Source organism: Ambystoma mexicanum, chromosome 12 (assembly GCF_040938575.1).
Source record: "Ambystoma mexicanum isolate Mex_15411 chromosome 12, UKY_AmexF1_1, whole genome shotgun sequence".
NCBI classification, from domain to species: domain Eukaryota; kingdom Metazoa; phylum Chordata; class Amphibia; order Caudata; family Ambystomatidae; genus Ambystoma; species Ambystoma mexicanum.
The window spans coordinates 1,049,887,774-1,049,910,735 of record NC_090936.1 but is presented as its reverse complement, the minus strand read 5'-3'; positions in this window follow the sequence as shown (position 1 = coordinate 1,049,910,735).

The window sequence follows — 22,962 nt, the reverse complement described above, 5'->3', positions numbered from 1 at the left end:
GTTGGTTTATGTGCAGCAACACTAGCTAAAGGAGGTGTATGTCATGACCCTTGCACCTGTCCCTCACTGGCAAGTCAGCCTTCCAGTTAGGGCCAGGTCAAAGGCCTTAAAACCTCATCCAAGACGGTCTTCGAGTAAGTCCTGGCGCCTTTGGCGCCAGACTCATAACCATCATGAAGACCAACATTAGAATGGGACTATTTACTGGGGACTATTTAACTTGGGGGGGTTCAGACAACATGGAGGCACACACATAGCTCAGTTACAAGAAACTGAGCTATGCGGTCTAGTCTTTTGGGTGTGGCAGGCCTGTGACTACTTTACCTGGACTACTTTGGGTATGGCAGGCCTGGGACTATTTTACCTGGACTACTTTACCTGAGACTATTTAAACAGCGCCCAAACAGCAGAGCACGATTTGTGTTATTCTGCTGTGGGCAGCGTAACGCTCACCGTGTCCAGTTCTTTGATGCCAGTTTACCTGAAACCAAGGACCTGCAGAGAGAGAAGGAACACTACGAAACTTACCTGGAACAGTATCCTGTCTTCAATCCATCGCCGACTTCATTTCCACTCACCTGAAGTTACGAACTCCATCATCCGGCACCGCAGGCATCCTGAAATACCATAACCTGGAAAGAGGAGAAAGAAAGACAGCATTAGTAAGCGTTTACTCGCGTTTCCTCCCGAATGAAGAAAGGCACACAATTCTTACCTGGGTAGTCATCTCCTGGTCAGTATCATTGCTGGAACATTACGGCGCTCGGCGAGGAACATCGCAACCTGCAAGGAGAGAAAAGAAACAGGTTAGCAATATAAAAGGCAAAACAGCACCGCGCATCGCGCATTACTCACCGGACAGCATCGTGCACACTGTGCTTTCGCCTAACGGCCCATGCTCATCTTCAAACTGCATGACAACACCAAAATACCTTTCCATACCTAAAAGGAAAGATGCAAGACATTATTATTCGAACTAAGAGGAACATAACAACTGCATATAAAGACTGTAAAGCAGCAAACCTACGGAGTCGCAGCAGGCCTGGATTCCCGCAGGGGGGCGTGCATCAGTGAAGTAACTTGGTCGCTGCTCGCCCCCCACATCTATGTGCCCCTGCCACGAGGAGCAGGACGTTGAATCCACCTTTTACAGTGTTAAGGTGAGGAGAGGGCCCAAGGGTGAGAAAGGAGTTGAAGCCAAGGGAGGTGGGAAAACATAAAGACAATCTGGTATTGAATCCAGCTCTCCTATATTGCAGACCCATCTTTAACCAGAGGCCTTACCAAGGGACCGGGAGAGGGTTCGAGAGTGCAAATCATCCAACCAGGGCTGGGTGGCGTCCCCGTGGATACCAGGTGAGCGTAACAGAACACAAAGCCTCAATAATATTATCCACCTGGACTTCAGAGACTGGCCAGTTAGTTCAGTTGTTGGGACAATTACGGGCTGAAGTACATTCAGCCAGGCAAGAAACCAACGCTCTTAGGAGGGATTTGATTGTTACTATGGTTCGTACTGACGAAATAAGTAGACAGTTGCTCCAATCACAGGCAGGACAGACCCCATTGCCTGGAAACATTCCGCCAGCACCTGTACCAACTTCTTCCACCAATCCAGTACAAATAACCCTTCCTGGGGCAGTTCCTTTAGCTCCACCTGAACGATTTACAGGGGACCCCAAGAAGTACGCAACATTCATGAAGCAGTGTCATCTTCATTTCCTTTGCAGTCCTGGGGCTTTTCCTAAAGACCAAGCGCGGGTTGCTTTTGTCTTGTCATATCTGAGTGGCAGTGCTGCGGATTGGTCGGTACCATTGGTAAGTCAGGATAACCTATTTTTGCATGACTTTGGGGGTTTCCAGATGGAAATGGAAAAACTCTTTGCTCGTCATACCCAAGGCCAAGCATTAGACAACGAACTTTTGTCACTCTTTTGTCAAGACTTTCTTACATATATATCAGCATTTAACAGACTAGTCATTGAAGCTGGGTGGCCTGAGGAAAAAAGGACCACACTAGTTCATCGGGGTCTACGAGGGGAACTATAGGATGTCCTTGCTCAAGTGGTTAACCCACCTAAAGACTGTGGAGAATTCATCAACCTTGTGGTGCAATTAGATCACAGAGTACAAGACCGAAAAGCGGACCGGATAAGGTTAGACACTCGAGCTATGTATGTCCGGTCAAAGAATAATGTTCCACGTACATTGGAAAACACGGTAGAATCCATGCAAATCGGAGGTGTACGGCCCCCTTTAACTAAAACTGAAAGAGACAAGAGAAAGCAACAGCAATTATGCTTATATTGCGGAAAATCAGGCCACTTCCGCAAAGAATGTCCAGTGAAACCACCAAGGAGAACTGTTGGAGCCACAGAGAAGGAAGATAATAACAAGGAGTCGGATAACTACCAAGCCCGGAAAGCGTAGAGGTCTGCCTGACGAGCGAGAAGGATGAGCCACAGACCTCACACTTTGCATTACCAGTAATTTTGATCAATCACCAACCCACCATCTCGGATGCATGCTGTTGAATCATACATAGAGAGCGGAGCAGTTGGAATTATGTAGACCAAGATCTGGCAGCAGAGATGGGGCTTCCCTTATGCTCTAAGTCAACTACGGAAAAAGTTACTACAGAAATAGCTTCCGGACCAGTAACCCAATGCACAGCAGCACTAACCCTACTGTGCCAGGATGGACACCGAGAATGTATTGCATTCGACCTCATCAAAGCTCCTCAGTTTCGACTAATCTTAGGGATGCCATGGTTGATAGCTCACAACCCTCTAATAGATTGGCGTGCCAAGAAGTTGGCCTTTTCCGATGATTGTGCTCGCACCTGTTATTACCAAGAAAAGGGGAAAACAGACTTATGTACATCTGCTACTCCCAGTATGGCGGTACAACCCGGTACTTGGGTTACAACACCAGCAAAACCAGTATTAGTTGACGGAGAACCAGAGTTCTAAGTAAAGGATATCCTAGACTCAAAATACACCAGATCCAAACTATACTACGTAGTTGATTGGAAGGGATACGGCCCTCAAGACAGATCATGGGAACCTAGTGAATACATCCATGCACCTTGCTTAATTAAAAAAGTTCCATCAGAATTGCCCAGCCAAACCAGGACCAGGCAGAAGTGCCACCGTGAGAGGGGCCTTGGGGGGAGTGCTGTCATGACCCTTGCCCCTGGCCCTCACTGGCAAGTAACCCTTCCAGTTAGGGCCAGGTCAAAGGCCTTAAAACCTCATCCAAGACTCTTTTGGAGTCAGTCCTGGTGCCTTAGGCGCCAGGCTCATAACCATCATGAAGACCAACATTAGAATGGGACTATTTACTGGGGACTATTTAACTTGGGGGCGTTCAGCCAACATGGGCACACACATACCTCAGTTACAAGGAACTGAGCTATGCGGTCTAGTCTTTTGGGTGTGGAAGGCCTGGGACTACTTTACCTGGACTACTTTGGGTGTGGCAGGCCTGGGACTATTTTACCTGGACTACTTTACCTGAGACTATTTAAACCGCACCCAAAGAGCAGAACACGCTTTGTGGTATTCTGCTGTGGGCAGCGTAACGCTTACTGTGTCCAGTTCTTTGATGCCAGTTTGCCTGAAACCAAGGACCTGCAGAGAGAGAAAGAACACTACGAAACTTAGCTGGAACAGTATCCTGTCTTCAATCCATCGCCAACGTCATTTCCACTCACCTGAAGATATGAACTCCATCATCCGGCACTGCATGCTTCCTGGAATACCATAACCTGGAAAGAGGAGAAAGAAAGACAGCATTAGTAAGCGTTGACTCACATTTCCTCCCGAATGAAGAAAGCCTCACAATTCTTACCTGGGTAGTCATCTCCAGGTCAGTATCATTGCTGAAACATTACAGCGCTCAGTGAGGAACATCGCAACCTGCAAGGAGAGAAAAGACACAGTTTGGAATATAAAAGGTGAAGCAGCGCATTGCGCATTACTCAGCAGACAGCATCGCGCACACCGCGCTTTCGCCTACCAGCCCATGCTCATCTTCAAACTGGATGACAACACCAAAATACCTTTCCATACGTAAACGGAAAGAAGCAAGACATTATTATTCGAACTAAGAGCAACATAAGAACTGCATATAAGACTGTAAAGCAGCACATCTACGGAGTCGCAGCAGGCCTGGATTCCCACAGGGGGGCTTGCACCAGTGAAGTAACTTGGTCGATGCTCGCCCCCCACATCTACGCACCCCTGCCATGAGGAGCAGGATGGAGAATCTGCCTTTTACAATATTAAGGTGAGGAGAGGGCCCAAGGGTGAGGAAGGAGTTGAGGCCAAGGGAGGTGGGAAAACATAAAGACAATCTGGTATTGAATCCTGCTCTCCTATATTGCAGACCCATCTTTAACCAGAGGCCTCACCAAGGGACCGGGAGAGGGCTCGAGAGTGCAAATCATCCAACCAGGGCTGTGTGGCATCCCCGTGGATACCAGGTGAGCATAACAATATACAGCAGTAGCTGAAAGTCTATCAGCATTCAGTTTCAACAGCTAAATAAAGGCAATAGAGACAATTAAAGGAACCGTGCATTGACACTAAGTAGAAGAGATGAATAGGAAGTGGAAGCTTTCCAGCATTCAATTTTGAAGGTCAAATAAAGGCAATAGAGAAAGTGAAAGTGAAGAGGAAGTGCCAGGTATCATCCGCACCCCAGCCACCCCCCTTCAAGTGCCAGGAACATTCACGCCAAAATATGTGACGTATGGAGAACAGATAAACCAGCAGAGAGCCGCAGTTGTGCTCTGCCCAGTGTCTATCAGAATAACAGCACCTATTGAAGTACCGACACGTAAGCAAACCTGGACAATAAGGTACCCACTGAGAAGACCATATCTACAGACAAGACAAAATGACGGTTGTCAGAATGAAGCCAAGAAGATATTAAAAGAAGACGACTGGTGACGTCATATGAAATCGGACTGACGCACATATAGAATATATAATGACCTAAGAATGCTGACAAAGAGACGAAATACCATGGATAAGTGACATCTTGAGCCTAAGGTGAGACAGTTGATTACAAGATGAAGAAACGTATACCATATGCGCGATGAAGATATTAAGTCAGTTTAAATGTGTACAGATGCAAGAAACCGCAAGAAGCAAATAAATCATGAAGCTTGCTTATGCTTAGTAGTAAATTAGATTGCGGCAAGTGCCAACTATACATATATCTACCTCAAAAGCACTTTATAGATGAGTGAAAATCCACTACGCACATGAGCAGAATTGAACAGAGGTTACTAAAGGTCTCAAGAGGAGAATGCTGCAGCAAACAAATCAAGAAGTAAGCCAGAGAGAAACCCAGCTGAAGGTCATGCAAGGAAGCCAAGGCCGTATCAGCCTGTAATAGGCCAGTAATGGATACAATTAAGAGAAAAAGAACAGAGTACCTTGTTCACCAAAGTCGAGATAAGCCACAGATGGTAGAAGACTGACAGACCAAATCAAATACATGAAAATTGCATGAAGAAGAGGCCGATTTCACAGTGTCCTCATCACATGGCAAGGCAGGCAGAAAGGGATTAGACTGTCACACCTACGCATGGAGCCTTGCTGTACCCATACTCCTTAACTTTCTCAGACCAAGAAGCAGACTCAAGGCTCAACTACAAAGCAGTAATTGACACACGACCACTGAGGTGATGGATGATTGTAAAGTAATTGGAGGGAAGCTGGGCTGCAGACTTACTCCCTGCAAGTGGTTATTTATTCTGCATGCTGCTAAGCGCAAGTGGAAAAATATGAGTGGGATCGATGCCAACCCAATCATAGTGGACCATGTAATTTAGGGTCCTATAGAGAGTAGAGCCAATGGGACATCGAACTTTTAGTGACGTTTACAGTGGCCAGTTTGAAGGAAGGGCTTAGTTGCCCCACCTGACCTTGATTATCCAATCCCCTCTTCGCGTAACCATATACAGATATAGTACCTATGTTAAAGTTACCTTCTTATAACCAATCAAGTTGCATGTTAGGTTTTTAAGATTACACGTCAACGATGACGAGTTCTTGGTATAAATGTTGTGTTTTTTCTGATATTAATTGGAGTTTAAGCGAGAAGGAAGATCGAGCGGTTGCTGATGTCCATTGAACTCCCCGTTTTCTGTACTTGTCATTAAACAGACTCCCTTTGCCAAATTATTGAGTTGTCATTATTATTTGATACAAGAGTACGAATCTGCATCCCCATCTATCTCGAGGGTGCTGCTGCTCATCTTAAAGGGCTGTTTGGAGACCCCCAGTCTTATGGGCTGGCTGGGGTCCATCCAGTTCACTTGGTAGCAGAGAATAAATGGTTAGATTAGATACGACACCCGTTGACCGTCGACATAAGTAACTTCGTGTCCTCTGCAATATCACAAGTCCTTTGCCAACTGGCTGATAGAACGAGAAGCTCTCCGTAGATAGTGGCTAGTTTAATTAAAAACCCTGCTGGTTAGGTCTGAAGGAGCCTTTTCTTGCTCCCAAAAACCCCTTCCCACTTCTACGAGCAGCTCATCGAACGAACAGTACGGAAAGGCAGTGTTAGGGACAATTCTCAAGAAAGTGCTAATTTCCCTTACTTTTTGAGACCCCCAGCAACTTTGCTGGATTTCTACAATTTTATTTTTTTGCCTGGGAAGAGTGTGAACCTTTTTTTCCCACTCTTCCATGTATTGTGCGTGTGTTTTACTTTTGTGTTCTTTGGTTATGGAGTTTGCACAGCACTGGGAGAAAAATAAAAGGTAACGCATTTCTCGCTCACAGAGCAATTGATCACACAAAGGAGGCAGTAGGAAGTGCATGATTAAGTAACCTCCTTAGTCCCTCCACTATGTAAATGGCCACTGTTTTCGTCACCAGGAAGCATTGCAGCATGAGGGCAGACATCTTGTAATGTAATGAAACATAAATGGTATAACCAGACAATATGAAGTTCTAATGCTTAATACAATAGTGCTCATTGGTTGAGGATAAAAAAGACAAACCACGGCACATGATTTATCACCCAGTTAAAACATTCCAAAACGGGTTGGACATATCATGTTAAGGTGGAGATGGAGAAAAGCATATTTACAAAATGTTAAAAATGCAAGTGCTCATAGTAATACATTGCAACCTTAAATTATCAACAAATATACATGAATCAAAAACACAATGTTAAAATACATGAATTGATAAAAACAGGATTACGAAGAATGAAAGTGCAAGCGCTTGCAACTTTAAATAAAACCCTGAGATGGTTTTAGTGTAAACAATGGACAGACCCATAAGGTTAAAGTGCAAATGCTGGTATCTGTATTTGGCTCATCTTCAGAGAATATTAATGACACACCAGTGCCGGAAGCAAAAAAAAAACAAAGTGGCAATTAAATGCAAGTGCCGGGGGGCAAAGTGCAGACCTCTGAAAGGCGGCAACAAAGCACGCAGACAATAAAAACGGTGTCACAGTTAATGGATTCCTTAATGGCACAAGATAGAGCAGTGATCAGATGGATGCAGGATATCTGTGCGATGGCGTGGGAGCAAACTTTGCATTTGTGGCATTTGACAAACCCCTTGGGTGTTGACGTCAGCCAGATCCTGTGTGACACATTCTTGGACTGGGTTGAGAGAAAACTCCTCACCAATTTACCTTTCAATGACAGAACTCGTCGGAACGTGAGAACTGGATGTGGTGCCAATATAGATGATGAGTCTTTGCTCATCTTGAGCAGATGCCAATGCCGTTGGACAATTTTTCGGATGCTCTTGGATGCTCTTGGATGCGCTGCCAAAGGTGATAATCAAACGTGGATCCTCACTGATGGTCTGCTTCTCTAATTTATTCATGGACAATACATTGTCCCAATGAAGCAAGCAGGCCTTGGTGTATGCACTCTCAACAACCTTAGCATAACCAAGTTTGAGAAAATCGTGTGAGGCTCCAGCACAGCATTTGTCAAAGGTCGCAATGTCAGAACAGTTCCTGCAATATCGTACAAATTCCCCGTAGGGTATGCTTCTTTTGCAGCTGGCTGGATGACCACACGATGCATGCAAAAGCAGCCCTGAACTAGTGGGCTTTTTGTATACTGAAGTCTGAAAACCAAATGTGTCTAAAGCCACGTTAACAGCGAGATATACCATCTCACTGAAGCTGTGATTTTCAGTAAACACAACATTGACGGTGTTGTTATTAATGTGTTTTACAAAGGTTAGCCAATCTGTTGGAGTGCCCTTCCATATGACAAACACATTGTCAATGTACCTACAACTCAATACAATTTGTTCAGAGAAAATGTCACCTATGATGTCATTCCAGGAGGTAGCCTCCCACCAACCCATCATGATGTGGGCATGGGGGTCGCTTCTGATGATAGAAAACATTCTCAAAAAGAAAAACATTGTTATTTAAACACATTTCTAACATCTCCAAGATCATATTACTATGAGATAGAAAGTTCAACGATCGTGTTGCCAAGAAATATTTACAAGCATTCGATCCAACTGAATGATCTATGGAGGTGTAAAGAGAAACAACATCAAGAGTTGCTCAAATCAAACCTTCTTTCCATGGTGTCTGATTAATGTGTGCAAGGAAGTCCTTAGTGTCCTGTAGATACGACGGTACCACCGAAATAAAAAAATGAAAGTCTCATCTATAAACTATGACATATTTTCAAGTAGGGATCCTGATAAAGTGACAATCGGCCTACCAGGTGGGTGCACCAGTGATTTATGAATTTTAGGTAAGAAATAAATGGTGGGCATGGTAAAAAAAAGAAGGGACCAAAAACTTTACAAGATCCTCATCCAACATACCCCTCTCACACCACTTAGTAACCATACTGAACAAATTACGCTGTATCAAAGGAAAAGGATTAGAAGACACAGGAGTAACATGTTTTGACTCAAAGTTGTTGTGCGGCCGAAATCACATAATCGCAGCGGTTTATTAAGACAATATTGGTCACTTTATCCGAAGGTTTCATAACGATTCTGGCAAATTCTGTAACTTCTGCAAGAAGTCCCATCGCAACTTGCTGAGGTTTCGTCTTGCCGAAGAAGCAGATGACTTGCGCATATATATATATTTTTTTAGTTTGTTTTGTTTTCATTTCATTGTTTTTGTTCATCTCCCATGCTGGGTGTAATTGTTTCAGTTGTTTAGGGGAGAGAGTTGTTTAGCGTGCTTGACGACGTGTGGCTGTGTGGAACGCCATGGGGGGATGTGTAGAATCTATGTGTTTGACTGAGGTCCAGAATCAGAATGCAAGGGTTTACTGAGTGACTGTTGAGAGAGGCTAGTTGAAAGGAGGACTCTGCTGGTGGGCTGTATTACAGAGACCTGAATAAACATACATGTCTCATCTGGTGACTGCCTGATGACTGCCTCAGCCTGATATTTCAAAAACACATATAAGCCTGTTACATGGGCAATGGATCTACAACATGATGACTTTTGCCAGACAAAGAACTACAACATGGATGGAAATACAAAACAAAAAACACTTGGAGAAGTGCAAAGCAAGAAAGATGCTTCAATAAGAAACTGCATCGATCAGCATACTTCTAAACTTAATAAAGGGAATACATCAGGGCTCCATGGTATCAGGCACAGATGCATAATCCTCCTACATAATGCTAAAATGCAAGGGAATGCCACGCACCCACAAACAGTGGGGCTATCATACACAAAGGTATGGAATCCACCCTCAAAAATGACCAATCAAACACAATGTTGAGATTATCAAGTAGAAAAACAAAGTGCACCTGAAAGGACATTCCCCACAAAGAGTTTAAAATAGATGACTTGCAATGTTAACAACAGGTAAACTTGAACCCAATAATGACACTGAAAGGACTGCAACAAAGTGAATGCAGCTAGCAAATAAGGACACATTCCAACAGCCACCCTATGCCCACCTAAACTGCATCAATGTCTCTCAATTTACTTCCCATCACAGACCATTTGTGCCTCAAGCTCATCTGACTGCCCATAACACCCGACATCAATTCGCAAAATATAGCCAGGGACAACTTTTTCAAGTGGGCTTCATTCACAAATCAACAATGCTATTCACCTGCTCCTGCTGATGGCTGGCTCACTGAGCATGCCAACTGGTCTACATACAAAAAGATCCATAACCTGCACACCTGCGCCAATGCTGGAAGCATTCTTGCAAGCCAAAAGAGACCGCCTGGCTGGACCCTGAGAGGTCACAGAACCATTGGGACACAACCCAGCAACTATGCCATCACGGCCAAGCAATCATTAAACCCATGCAGACCTGGATGCCCAGCCACTCACACATGCCACCAGTACCTATCAATCTAAAAAGAGGTCCACAGATGAGCAAACACCTGCCTATATTCCCTTAATTGGCCGGTGGGGAGGCCGCAAATCCCAGCCATTTCTAACAGAAATGCTCAATAGCATCGGCTCATCTCCGAGTATGTCAATCCAGCAGCATCTTAAAACCATCTCAATCACCCATAATGCAATTCACATATCCACAACATACAAATTGGGATCAGATGGAGGCGAACCTGTCCTTTCAGCCAACAGTACTGGTTATTAACATATGTAATATTATCCTACACGTGATGTACCCCTTGTCATGACAGTTCCCTTTGTCTAAGCGATCAGCCTTTGACTTTGGGTGATTTTTTTGTTTTTTCCCCATTGCCGATGGGCCTATGTAGAAACGAATGGCACGCCTGGCTATGTTAAAGCTTATGTAGCTTGTGTGGGCTTCATAGTCATGCCACTGGATCAGAAGTCATATGACAGCTGACCCTAAAATGGAGCTGACATGAGAGCTGCGTTTTATCCTGACCTCCTACAGTGCCTTTTTCTATATTGGCTTCAGACCTATGAGAGGAACAGAATCGGCTCTCCTCTCAATATGGGACGACCTAAAAACAAACGCAGACTCAGACAACAGCACCGCCATGATCCTCCTTGATCTGTCTGCAGCCTTCGACACTGTCAACCATGCCATCCTCATAAAGAGATTAGAAGGACTAGGGATAACAGACACTGTCCTACTATGGATCAAATCCTTCCTAACAAACAGAACAGAAACAATATGGATGAAACCTTGTAAATCGAAACCCAGAGTCTCCACGTGCGGAGTACCACAAGGATCATCCTTCTCCCCGCTTTTATTCAACATCTACATGTACCTATTAATCAAACTCATCAAAAAACACGGCCTCACATGCTACAACTACGCCAACGATACTCAAATAATCTTCAACATACAAGACACCCGAGAAGAAAACACCACACTAGAGAATTGCCTCTGTGACATATTCAACTGGATGAACCTCAACCATCTCAAAATCAACCCAGGCAAAACAGAGATAATGATTTTTTCAAAAAAGGGAGGAGATATCAACTACATCCCCTGGCCAAGAGAGCTCAGCACCACACCAGAACCATCATCAACTGTAAAAAACCTAGGGGTCCTAATGGATAACAACCTCACTCTGGAGCCACAAGTAAACACAGTTATCAAGAAATGTTTCTTCCTCCTGCGAGCAGCAAAAAGGATCCTAAGACATTAAAACAATGACGAAAATAACTCCAACCCGACCACTCTCAAATTGAACAAACACTCAAACCAAAGAACCAACCACTCGACAGAGCATAAGACATCATGGAAAATAGCCACAAAGGAAGGCTGCAGAGACTGACCACACACCTAGACCCACACGAAAGCCCAATCTACTCTCCGACTCGCACGTACCGGACGAACATATCCAGACCGGCAGACGCTTCTAGATAGACGCTGGCCTGCGTCGCACCCGGATAGGATCAATTGAAGGATAACATGCCCGCACCTAGAAAAACGTGAATGCTAACATGGGCCACAGCTAGAGTTGTGAACACCATCCTGCGTGGCGCTCAGATGGAGTTGCGAATGTTAGCATGCCCACACCTGGACGGGTCTCCAGACACTAGCCTGCGCCGCATCTGGGTGGGAGTATGAGTGTTGGCATGACCACACCTGGATGGAGTCCTGAGCTTTGGTCTGCGCCGCGTCTGGATGGGAATATGAGGGCCGGCAAGTGCCGCACTCAGACAGACCTGTGAATGTTAGCATGGTTAAGATCAGGTAACCCACTAACCAATATAAGCTCAACCTCTGCATGCTTAGCCCACTCAAAAACTCACACAACCATCTCTCGCACAACAAGCCGCACGCACTTCACAACACTGCAACAACACATAATCCTGAACAACAGCACACGCGGACTGACTCTGATCCAATACCCGCACCAAAGCTCAGCACCCGGTGTATACCGAGTTGAAGCTGCCAACAGAACACCACTCCTCTCACTATCCTACTCCCTCCTTCACCTTACTAACCCATCCCACCTTTACAGATCAGCCTGAGCGCATGGGGACCAATTCCGTTGGTGACGGTGCGCGATACAGATACCTTTAACATTTAACATTTATATTGGCCTTGTTTTTTATGTTATTATTATGTTGTTATTGTTTTCCTCACCACAACCAGGAAAAAGCAGTAAAAAACAGATAGCCAATATCGGGCCAGAGCTTACATACACAGGGGGCAGTTTGGTAGATGAGAGAATCTCTGTGCCCTCAGGAGCTACTGCTAGTCCATGTGAAGTGACAGTACAGTTTGGCGACTCTTCACGATCAATGCACGTTTGATCCCATGTTTTTGGTTCATTGTCACACGTTTTACCTACTACACGCATTTCACAGACATGCTGCTTTGTTAAAATATAAAAACATATGTGCTAATGTAGTGGCCAGCTTTTTACATTTAACATTTTACCTTTATGTGAATTTTGGATTGCTGCCGCTATTAGAATGCACCTTGCTGAGTTAAAGCATATTCACGCTTCTAAATCTTTTATAGTTAAGAAGTGGTTTGACCTCTCAGCTCTGAAAACGGTGCAGCCAGGTGAGCTGGTCGCCAAAACGATTTCGACCTTGTTTTATTTTATTGCTTTTGTTTCCCTGACCACACACAGTAATTGCAATTGATTACTTATAAGGCACTTACTACCCAGAGCCTTCTGAGCGCGGACCCGGGGATCGAACCTGTGTTGTTCCGTGTCGGCTTGTTTCCGTGGTGAGCGTGTTGCCCCTGAGCTATCCTCCCAATGCAAAGCGTAGATACATATGGGGTTGAAGCTAATAATGAACCATACAGTATAATTACTCTCCCTCTGGGGAGTTCGTTTCTTTGTTCCCTGCGACAGTCTTAGCTAAAAGTTGACGTTTTTAGTTAGGAGGTGTATATTGTGCTTCTGGCAGCACAGCTGATTAAGAATAATAGTGACCACATGCAAGGTCGGGTAGGGTGTTTACTGAAAGGGGCATCATCCGTGGAAGGGGCAGGAGGTCAGTGTTCGACCCTGATTCTATGGACCTGTGCCGAATATTCAATTTTGCAATGACATTGGCAATAGAGTACATGTCTTTACACTGTGCCACTTATCATAGTCTTTAGAAAAGCTGCTAAAATAATGTATACTGCATCTCATACAACAACTTGCAGAAGGCCTCTGCCAGTTCAGCCGATGCTGTAACCAAATCGTTAGTTACGTTCTTTTTACGTGAAGGGTTTTTGAATGTGCATTCAAAAGAATGGAACATTTAGAATAGGAGGGACATTTACAATAAGAAAAGCATTTTTAAGGTCCTTAATTGTTCAAGTTGTATTCAGGTAACTCATAAATATAGTCATAAATAAATAACATTAAAAAGACAGTATTCTGATTAGTGTCTACTTTATACGGTGACAAAATTATATTGTTGCATTAGATTGAAACATAGTTCCCACATCATTGGAGAGGTCGCTGTGTTGATTGAGGGGTTCAGCAGGATTAAACTGGTTGCCAATTGCAAGCATGTACCAAGGGCAAGCGTTCAGCATAGTTCCACCAATGCATGGGGATTATGAACAGCGCATACAGGTGCAGGGTCTTTGGCACACTTTGAATTACAAAGAGCCACCGCGAAGCTAAATATAAAACAACATCTTGGGAGACTGGCATGCAGCAGAGGTAAATTAGGGCGAAATAAGTGGTAACATGTTCTGGTGAGGTGGCCGTTTCAGTCAAAAAAAGGAGCGATATGTACAAATGTCAGTATTCATAAAGGGATGAAGAGATGCCGAAAGGCCTTGTTGAAGACCGCACACCATATTACCAGCAGCTGCGAGGCAGCTGACCAGTAAATGCCCTGCATGGGCATAACAGCTCCAGGGTACGACTGCGCTTCTTTCCACACCAACCCTGCAGAAGATGCCCAGGATTCTGGGTCATCATTGTTAGGGAGAATTCTCAAGAATGTGCTAATTTCCCTTACCTTTTGAGACCCCCAGCAACTTTGCTGGATTTCTAGGATTTTAATTTTTACCTGGAAAGAGTGTGAGCCTTTTTTCCCACTCTTTCATGTATTTTGATGTGTGTTTTACTTTTGTGTTCTTTGATATGGAGTTTTAAAACAACTCCATAGGCATCATCCTTTTCTTGTGTGTCACACAGCACCTTCAGTGCAGTCGCACAGGGGTGTCCTTCAGACTCCCCAAGATTTAATTACCTTCTCTGGGACTGACTACTGTCTCCCAGAGCATGTAAAGTTAAATTGACTTTACTGGTCTTTTTAAATTTACAGACCTAGCACACATCTTCTTATAGAGTGCTGGAGGGGTTGCCTAGCATCCCCTGAGTCTAAACATTCACGTAACAGTCAAATATTACCCTTTTCTACTTGAAATGGCTGGTGGCAGGGGTTTTAAACGAACTACCATGATTTTTCCTGACCGCGAACACCGGTAGCTAAAAATCGGGTCAGCCATGTTTTCCAATATGGCGCCCAAGACCTATCTGTAAAAACGGACTCCGGTCAACTTTTTGTGTTTAAATCTGCGTGCCAAACCAGGTTTGGTCGCTTTGTTCGTTGGCCTTTGGCGGGCTTCAGTGCTGACGCCCTCTGGCGCCTGAGTGGGTGGGGTGGACAGGATGTGAAGGAGGTGCCCGAAACTCCCTGTGCTTAGTCTTCTAGGAGACCTGAATGCACCCTGGCGTGATTGGCCGGCTGGCTGTCCGGCAAGGACAGCCACCCTGCTGTGTGAGTGACAGCCAAGTTGGAATGAATGGAGGAAAACTGTTTAAAAGCAGTCCTCTGGGACTTGGAAAGCAGAGTCGACCACTGGAACAAAAGAACCAAAGACGAGCTGAAGGAAGACTACTGCTGCAACTCCTGGTCCACCGGTGAAGCCCTGCTGCAGGTCCGAATTACCTGAAACTCCATCGACCGAGAAGCGCATCAAGGTTAACTTCTTCCCTTGAGTTTGGTGGGAACAACCAACTCGCAAGTCACCTGGACACCGTCCCTATACTGGTCGGATTTTCTTCAGAGTGCTGTTGAAAACCGGATAGTCAGTGGGAAGGATACCATTTTGTGGTCTTTAAGGCACTTACACCTTAAACCAACGTTTTGCCAAGCTTGTGGCCTCTACCCTAGGCAGTGCAGGAACCTCCCGACATCCTCCTTCTTGTCCCCATGACTGAAGCTCAGGAACAGCAAGTTCTGCAGGAACTGCCAGGAACAACTGCCTCAGCTACAGCTCTTCTTCATTTAAAAGGTACTGTGCAAGTGCGGTGCAGAACTACGTTCGGCCGCAGTGAAAGTTTGTGAAACCTTCCCGACTTGGAAGGGTTGTCCTTCCCTAAACCAACATCTAACTTTTCTTCTGACCAACTACTTCTAAAAACTGTGGCAAAGACTTAACCGTTTACTACCAGAACTGTGCTATCCGATACAAGACTCTGAACCATTGACTTTGGCCCAGGCCTATTGAATTGAATTGCTGGTTGTAGTGAACTGAAACTATTAGCCCTACCTCTGAAAGTATGTGTGATTTTGATTCTTATAACCTTGTCTTTTTACCCCTTTTTAAAGTAATTGAAGTGCCATTTTGCTCCCACTTCAGGGGATCTGAACTTGTTCAGAAACTGATTGGTTGTGTATTGTAGTATACTAGATTGTGATATTGAGCTGTCCTTGCTAGTGGAATGTTTTCCAACTGACTGTGTAAATAAATGTGTATTCTTTTACCAAGAAACCTTGAGTATGTGTTTGTTTGAATCACTGTGATAGTTGGTCCTTTGTGTAACCTCTTGTACTGCTCACTTTACTCTTGAGATAAGTCTGGCTGCTCAGCCACTGCTACCACATTACTGTGTAGTACAGGCTTGTACCAAAGGTGAAATTGTACTGACACTTGTAGTCTTAATTGTGTGTAGTGTTCCCGAAGGGTACTGCATGTGATTCTGCCTAACACTGGTGTGCAGTGGTGAGGATAAAGTATAGTTGTTACATTGAGAGTGCTGCTCTTACCTTTGTTCGAATAACCTTCCTAAGACTAAGCACCACTAGAAAAGCAATTGTTTTATCATGTCTCATATGGATAGCTACAGACAGGAGACCCTAGTCACTTTAACAGTTGATCAATTGAGAGAAATGTGTAAAGCTAGGAATCTCAATGTAAAAGGCAAAAAGGATGAATTGATAGAAAAGCTGTTGGAATACCAAAGTCTGAGGAGTGGGTCTGAAACACCTACCCCTGCAGCAAATGTGGAAAATGATGATGAGGATGATAATGTTTCAGAGTCCAACTCAAATGTTATCGATGAGTTAGATGAGGCAGAAGAGTCTCAAAATGTAGGCCTTGTTTTACCTCTCCCTGCTCATACGCCTCAACCTTTAAGCACACCGACCCCATCAGGTCCAACACTAAATCCTGAATTCGTCTCTCTCGAAAGAATGAGACTTGAGTTATGTTAGGGAGAATTCTCCAGAATGGGTAATTTCCCTTACCTACTGTGTCCCTCAGCAGCTTTGCTGGATTTCTAGGATTTATTTTGTTCACCTGGTAAGAGTGTGAGCCTTTTTTCCAACTCTTATATGTGTTTTGCTTTGTGTGTTTTAAATGTTTGTGTTCATAGACTGTGGAGCTTCACCTACTCGATAGGCATCATCTTTTTACTGTGTGTTACACAGCACCTTCAGTGCAGTGACACAGGGTTGTCTTTTTCAGACTTCCCAACTCCGACTCCATTTTCTGGGACTGACTACTGTCTCCCAGACCATGTAAAGTTGCCTTTGACTTTATTAGTCTTTTTAAACTCACAGACCCTGTACAAGCTATCTTACATAGAGTTCTGGAAAGGGTTAATAGTTAACCCTTTTTGTCTATTTCTCATGGAACATTGTTTCGTTCCCTTTTCATTAAGATTTGGCTGGTGGCAGTGGTAACTATCCTATTTTTCCTACCGTGGTTATCTTAAATAGCCCTGGTAGTGTTTTAGGCTATCTTAGTAGCCTCAAACTTAAACCCGCTGACCCATATAGATTTTTATAGGTTCCGGCTGGGGTTATTCGCCATTTATTTGTGTAAAAGTTTTTCTTGTGTGATTGACAGCCAGGCTGGGTGAATGGGGGAAAACTGCATAAAAAGCAGGTATCTGGGACTGAGAAGGCAAAGTCACCACTGGAACGAGAGAACTGAAGAGAAGCTGGAAGAAGAGGACCCCTACCACGACTGAACCGCACGGTGAAGCCCTGCTGCAGGTCTGAATTTCCAAACTTCGTCGACAGGGAAGATCTGCAAGGAATCTTCTCCTCTTGAGCTGGTGGGACCAACCAGTTCACCAAACTGCAAGCCAGGCCTCCCTCCTCTGGTCGAATTTGCTGTACAGAGCTACAGTGAACCGGATAGCCAGGAGGAATGGACCCTGCTTCGGTTTTAAGGAGCGCACCTTTTATTCGTCGTTTTGCTCCGCTGCTGGTTTCTTCACTGAGCAGTGCAGGACCCTCCAGTCTTCCTCCTTCATGTCAGTCCAACAGTCGCTTCAGTAACAATGAGTCTGCCGGTTCTGCCAGGAACGTCTGCCTACAGCATTCTTCTGCTTTTAAGGTACTGTGCTAACCCGATTGTTCGTTTCGTCCAGCCGCGATGAAAGTGTGTAAAATCTTTCGCCAATCCGAGGGCTTGTCCTTCTTCCTTCTTTAAAGTAACTTTTCGTCTGACCAACTTTGTTCTGAACTCTTGGCAAAGACTTAACCGCAAACTACCCTAAACTATGTGATCCTCTGCAAAGCCTTTGTTCCATTGACTTTGGGCCAGGCCCCATGAATTTGATTTCCTCACTGTAGTTCCTTTTTCTAGATTGCCCTGCTTACCTAACTTGTTGGTGCTGCTCAATTTCTGCCTAAACATTGTCTTTCCTCCCTTTAAATTGCTGGAGTGCCATTTTGCTCACACTTCATTTTGAGCCTAACCTGTCCAGAATCTATTGGGTGTGGTGTAGTGTATTAGAATTGTGATTTTTCAACTGTGATAATAGTGACATGTTTAATAACTGATGTGTAAAAAAATGTATATTCTTTTACTCAAAAACCTTGAGTCAGTGTTTGTTTGAATCATAGTAATTGTTGTCCTTTGTGTAACTATTGATACTGCTCACTTTACTCTTGAGATAAGTCTGGCTGCTCAGCCATCGCTACCACTTCACTGTGTAGTACAGGCTTGTACCAAAGGTGAATGTGTACTGTCACTTGTAGTCTTAATTGTGTGTGGTGTTCCCAAAGGGTACTGCATGTAATTCTGACTAACAAGTTCGAATTTAAAAGAATCCAAGCCCAAACTGAAAGTAAGCATCAAGAACTTAAACTCAGAGAAATTGAGTTGAATCATGCACTTGAAATTAAAAAGTTGTCTCTTGAGAATGGTTCTCTCCCAGAGTCTTAATAAAAGTCGTTACAAATGCCATATCATATCATATAATGTCATATCATATCATATCTTCTAGTTCTTCCCGTCCTAAGAGGCCTCGCATGCCCAAAGATGCAGTAAGTATGTATCAGATTAAGCTTGATATTTTGGATTGGCTGGCAACTTTTGAGTATCCCCATGGGATTCAGAACATTACAGGGAATCAGTTGATTCCTTGGCTCTTTCCTAGGCTACCCCCTGTTGCATCTGATGTTGTAATGGAAATGGGAGAAGTTGATAGAATGGAGTACGACAGTGTGAAACTAGCTTTAATAGCTAGGTTTGGGAACAGAGACAATTGAGAGAATTGAGACACTAGGGTCAGAATTACTGTAGTTGATGAATCTTTTTTCAAAGTAGAGGATATTGCTAAGGCACCCAAATACCTCACTAAGCTTGCTGGAGGCCCTGTCCAAATGCTTCCACAGTTACCAGCTCTCATCCAGTGCAATGATATGACTGTCAGGATACCTGTGTGCAGAGTGAAGTACCTGGGAGAGTCCTGTTGGGGAATGACTTAAAAACTCTTGGAGTTGTATCAAGCACCCCCAGGCCTCCCAGCAAAGGGAAACAGGAGCAGACTAGGAAGGCCAGGGAGAGTACCTTAAAGGGCTCTCAAGGGGAGATTATAGAGGAAACTATAACCCCCAGTCCACAGGATTTACTGATTGCAATCCCTAAGAGAAAGGAGGAAAAGGGGAAACCTAAAACCTCCAGGAAGAAACCAGCCAGCACGCCTGTGCTACCAACAAGGACATCCACGAGAGGACTGTCCAAGGTCACACCTGTGAGTCCTCCACCAGCTGAGGCTGAGTGTGTGGAACAACCTAGTGTGGTTGAATCAGCTGCTGAGGAATCAGAGCTGGAAGAGGACCTTGCTTCTGTTGGAAATATGGATCTTGCAGACCATCCTGAGCTGCACTCATTACTGGGAGAAAGTGGACCTTGTAGGGCAGACTTCAGCATAGGTCAAAGAGAGTGTCCTACTCTTGAAGGTCTTCGCCAACAGGCAGCTTCTCAGCTCGACGATCAAGAGCCAGGAAAGCATAGGTTGTACTGGGAAGATGGCCTCTTCTACAGTGAACCGAATGGGTCTATCCCAGGGGACTACAGAAGACTTGTAGTGCCTCTAGAAAGCAGACTCCAGTTCCTACAGTTAGCCCATGAGATACCTTTGGCTGGTCACTTGAGTTTCAAGAAGACCAAGGAAAGGATCTCTCTCTATTTCTACTGGTCTAAGTTGGGCTTCTGTAGGAGCTGTCACACTTTCCAAACCTCTGGCAAGAGTGGAGCCAAGAATGTGGCATCTTTGGTGCCTCTCCCAGTGGTGGGAGTAACTTTGTGGGGGGGTGTGAATCAACATTTTTGGTCCCTTAGACCCTCCAACCTCTTCAGGAAACAGGTTTATCCTGATTGTAGTAGACCATGGTACTAGGTATCCTGAAGCAATACCTGTGACAACTGTTACAGCTCAGGCTGTTGCTAAGGCCCTACTTGGTATTTTTTTTTATTTTTTATTATTTTATTGTAAAACTTCAGTTCAATATTACAATATCAAACTTTTGTTACATTTGTCCTTCTATTTTGATTAGAATCAACTCAAGTTGGTTCACCAGAAACGTCTACGTGCTTGTTTACATGAAAACATTTCCAGTTTTCCGTTCCTTAGAGTCAGACATTAGTCACCACTTTAGTTGTGTCGGCACACAGAATCATATCAAGGAAATTGATTAAGCTGCATGATAGCTTAATGTTTCTGCCAGCCGAAACAAGAGCCTACCATTCTTCTGCATCAAAATGTATAGGTTTATATGTACTCAAATGCAGTTCTCGCTGGATGATAAGGGCGGGGCATGCAGTTATTAGGTAGAGACTCCACTTCTCCTGTTTCACAGAATCTACATTTGTTTGTTCAGATGTCTTTATTTCAGCGCAACAGAAGAATTTCTCTTGTGTTCAATGCATTCAATCTGTATCTTAGAAACTGATTCCTATGATGGCGTGAAGGACAGCTTATGAAGTATTTCGGTTGGATATGTAATTTCAAAATACTTGGTGAGGCCGGGAGAGAGGATTTAAGTAATGACCAGTGTTCGTAGGTAGATATCCAGTCCCAGGTCTCCAGCTTTGTTTTTGCGTGTTGAGGACGTTCAAGCAACGCATCATAGCTTATGTTGGAAGCTTCCATTATGGCTTTTAATTTCATCTCGATTGGGATCATTCGTTCCCATTATTAAGATGTAATATGCTGGGATTTGGGAGCCGAGTAACATTTTCCTCAGGGAAGATAACGATTTCCAAACAATCGTCAAGAAGAGCGAGTTTAGTGCCAGTTCGTATCTTAGCGCAACCATTCAGATGTATTTGGGAAGACCCAAAACGCGTCTCCAAAAACTTCCTTCGAGTCTCTGCCACAGGCGATGGTCAAGGTTCCATCCTGTTTCTCCACCAAAGGCTATTGTGGGAATACATTTTTGAAGATAGAACGTTAGTACTGGAGCAATTGAGAATTTTCCATAATCTTTATTGATTTTTGCTCCTTGTCAGCCCAATTTGTCAGTTCTATCGGTTAAGTCGTTTGTCCATGTGGCTTCGCATATGAATCATTGATCATGATGCTCAAATATCGTATGGACTTTACGGTACTTAGGGCGACCTTTTCGATTGCCCATCTGAAGTTGTTGTCTTTTCTTGAGAAACTTTTTCCAATGCACATGATCTTGGTTTTTTCCGTGTTTAAGGTGAACTCATTGGCATTTAGATAATCATTTAAACTGTACAGGAGATGTTGCAGACCTATCTGTGTTTGATCGATCAACACAATATCATCTGCATATATAAGGCATTTAATTGGTGTTTCGTTGATCTTCGGGGAGAAGCAATGTGCCGCCTCCAGCCACATGGGCAGGTATGAGATGAATAGTGGGCAACCTTGCTTAACTACTTTATGCGTTGGTATTGGTTCGGTCAAGGCACCTTGCGAATTCACTCTTATTTGGATGGTTGTGTTAGTATGCAGGGCTTTGATTGGATCTAACAGCTGGGCAGGACAGTTCCACTTTCTCAGTTTAGACCAGAGCTTTTCACGATTAATTGCATCAAACGCCTTTCTTAGGTCGACAAAGGCAAAAAATACTTTGTTCTTTGATCCCAAAGCGTTTAGTTTTAGAATAGTCAGTAAGGTGAGATTTACGTCAACACCTACATGTTCCGTGAAGCCAGTTTGCCGACAGTGAAATTGCCTAACCTCAGATGCCCATGCAGCCAACTTCAGTCGAAGCAAGGAGCCAAATATTTTCCCTATTGTGTCTAGAAGGGCAATAGGACGATAGTTAGCCGGATCGTCTCTACTGCCCTTCTTGTAGACTGGGACCACTATTGCCTTTGCCCAAGAAGAAGGCGTTTTCATGTTTTTTAGAAATTTGACTGAATAAGCATTCAATAAATTTTGCCCAGTGTTGTTTATGTTTCTTTAACATGATGTTGGAGATTTGGCCTGGTCCTGCTGCTCTCGAATTCTTTAACTTTTGAATTGCTATTTCGAGGTCTTCACAAGAAGGAGTTATTCCCAGACTTTTGCAGTATATTGTGCTCTGTTTTGTACTTCTTGGTTGGGCATCTCGTATATCGTTGTTAAGTACTCGACCCACTTTGCGCTTGGAATTTCATTTGAGAGGCTTGGTATAGATTTTGTGTTACCCCTGTTTAAAATTGCCCAGATTTTGCGCATGTTTTTAGTGATTAGTAGCTTTAGCATAGTTTCAGCTCTATTTTGTTATATTATCATAGAGTGAGATCTGAGCCAGTTTCTGTTTGCCTGACGCCGTTCTTTAACTTTTCTTTGTTTGGATCCTAGATGACTCGAGGACTTCTTTATCAGTCGCAGATCTTTCCTCAAAGCCTTTTTTGCCTGGGCAATTTCATTACTAAACAAATGTTTTGGAATATACCCTGTTATTCGTGAGTTTGCAGATTTCAACGTGAAATCAACCAACATAGGAGAATATTCAACATTATTTGATTCAATAAGGTTCTGACATAGTTTTTGAATTAAGGGGCCATTTGTTGTAAGCCGATTTCCTGCCGCATTTGTTGAAAGATTAACTGCATGT